Here is a 3038-nt window from a genome sequence, read left to right as displayed (position 1 = left end):
CTTGATATAAAAGTAGATCGTCGAAATTCACATGCCCCAGGCGCTAAAACGCCTGAATATGTCAAAATAATAGAGAAAGACTCAAATTTTCTTTGTCATAAATCAGATAATATATAGTAAACTTTAAAAGAAGTCGCTCAAAAAATTTTTTTTATAAAAAAAAAAAATGAATAATCTACTTCTCTAGAGTAAAACACAGCTTATGATGAAAGGTTAAAAATTTTTTTTTTTTCAAAAAAAAAAATCAACAAGTCTCTTTCATTTAACAGTCATTTTGCTTTCACTATTTTTCCATTCTGATGTCTCTAATAATTTTGTTCAACAATTTTACGAGCTATTCAGTCACTAGTAACCTTTTAGGAGTGACGAAGAATTCTAAGAAGTCAATCATACCGAAGACACAGAATTATTTACTAATTAATTAATTATTAATTGTAATTTTAAGCAAAAGAAGCGATTTTAAGAAAAATTGCGAAATAATTGCAAAAAAAATTCAAGTTAAGGAAAAAAGGATCAGAATATAAAATTATTCTTTTGATTTACTTACGAAATAAACTCGACTAAAAGCATATGTTGTTTAACTCACCTGAAACAAAAAGAAAAGAAAATACTTTTATTTAAATATTACAATTTTTTTCAAAAAAAAAAAAAAAAAAAAAAAAAATGAAAACAAATAATAATTTCTATTAATTATAAATTTTTTAATTTTAATTACTGGGATCACAGTAATTTTTTATGTAATATCTGATAAAAAGGGGAAATATAGTTTTTAAAAAGCAGATTAAATTTCAAAAAGGAATTTGGCTATAGTTTGAAAACAGTAGGAATTTTTTTCTTCGAAAAAAATAAATAATAAATAAATTTTAAACAAAAATAAATTACAATTTTTGTATAAGTTTTTTTTTAAATAAAAGAAAAAAGGAGGAAAAAAAGGCATTAGATAAATAAAGGGACTAACTGTGATCCCTGAAGTAGAAATTAATTAAATGTAAGTAGAAGAAAAATATTTTGAAAAAAAATTATTGAGAAATAAAGTAGAAAAATAAATCAACCTAAATGCGCCTAATATAAGTGAATGAAAAAGAAAATTAAGGAAATTATCACTAAAAATAATATAAAAAGATAATTCAATATAAGTAGAAGAAGGAGAAAATAAATACACAAAAATAAAAAAAAAAAATTAACTTAATAGAAGAGGAAGAAAAAATTAATTGCAAAAAATAAAGAAGTTAAATGTAGAAGAAGAAGAAAAATAATTACAAAAAATAAAGAAGTAGAAATCTAATTCAATGTAAAATGTAGAAGAGGAAACAGAAGAAAATAGTTAGAAATTAATAATATAGAAAAATAATTTAACAGAAGAAGAAATTAATTAAAAAAAATAAAGAAGAAGTAGAAATCTAATTCAATGTAAAATTTGGAAAAGAAAAAAAAGAATATATTTACAGAAAAATCTAGTAGAAAAATAATTCAAGGTAGAAAAACCACAAAAAAATCATCAAGAATTTAATTAGAAAATTAATTAAATACAAACAAATGAAGAACAAAGTAAAAGAAATAATTAAAAAAAACAAAAAAGAAAAATAACTATCCATAAATAGAAAAATAATTTATTTTTCATTAACAAGAAATTAAAGACAAGAAATAGAAAATTAAACAAGAAATAGTTAAAAAGTCAAAAGGAAGAATCAATTTTATAAAAAGTAATTAAAAAAACTGTTTTAAAATGAAATTGTAATGATGATTTTTCTGCCTTGTATTTTTAATCAGACGTTAATTAGATTTTTTATGCGCTGTGAAAATTAGAATTAAATATAGATAGTAGTCGGTGAGAAAAGGAAGTCAGTGAAATGGACTTCTATTAGGTCAGTGGGTGACGGAAGGTAAGTAGTGTCTGTCTTTTCGAATGTCTATTCCACATCTTCTCCAACAACTTACAGAGTATGTAGATTTCAAATTAAACAACTTAAAATTCCACCCTTAGAATAATTGAAATTCACTATATAATAGAAACTACAAAGTTTCATGAAAAATTCTAAAGTTCTCAAAACAAAAACAAAAAATACGTGTACACATAGCCATTTTTATTTACACTTTTAAATTGTCAGATTTCTTCTAAATTAATTCTTCTTATTTGTCTTTTATTTCTTTTTTTTATTCTTTCATTTACATTTCACCTTTTATTTAATTTATTCTTTTATTTAGTTTTTTTACTCCTTTTATTTCTTTTCTCCTCTTATTTCTTTTCTTTCTTCTCTTATTACACAGTTTTATTTCGACTTTTTTATCATGTAATTATTATTGAAACAGTATTTTTTATTCAAGTTGAATTAATTAAATTTTTTTCTAAAAATCTAAGAACAGAGAAAAATAAATTTTAAACTTAAAGAAAATTTACAATCCAACTTAATTGCTTTCTTTTATTTATTCTTTCATGTGCAACTCATTTTTCTGAATTTTTCCCGAATTTACTTTTTTTCATCCATTATTTACCTACTTTACCGGAAGGATTAAAGTCTGATCGATTCCAATCTATTTGATTTCATTAAAAAAATTAATTGTTTCGAAAAAAAAACCCAAAGAGTTTTTTAACAGTGGAGTCTCGACAATAAAAGTAAAAATGCTTCTATAAAAAAATTCTCCACCGAGATTAAGTTTTTTTGTTTCTTATCAAATTGTTTAAATTGATTTTAATTGTATTTCAGAAAAAATCTGAATTTATTCGCTTTTAAGTTCATTCTAATAATTAAGATATTTAATTAATTAATTTATTTTTAAATTAAAAAAACATATTTTATGGCTAATTTAAATTATATTTAATAATTATGTATTTTTTAAGTAAAATTAGCAATTTTAAAAATAATAGAACGAAAAAATTGCTAATTCAAATTCTTTTTTACAAAAATAAAATACAAATTCTAATACAAAGCATACAATTCAACAATAAAAAAATTAAATTTTGAAGAAGTTACAAATGATTGCAGAAATTCAATTATTTTCAAAAGTAATAAAATTCTTATCACAAAATTTCAAGTATC

Source organism: Leptopilina heterotoma, unplaced genomic scaffold (genome assembly GCF_015476425.1).
Source record: "Leptopilina heterotoma isolate Lh14 unplaced genomic scaffold, ASM1547642v1 Lhet_199, whole genome shotgun sequence".
Taxonomy (NCBI): Eukaryota; Metazoa; Arthropoda; class Insecta; order Hymenoptera; family Figitidae; genus Leptopilina; species Leptopilina heterotoma.
Note: the sequence above shows the minus strand (reverse complement) of the source record.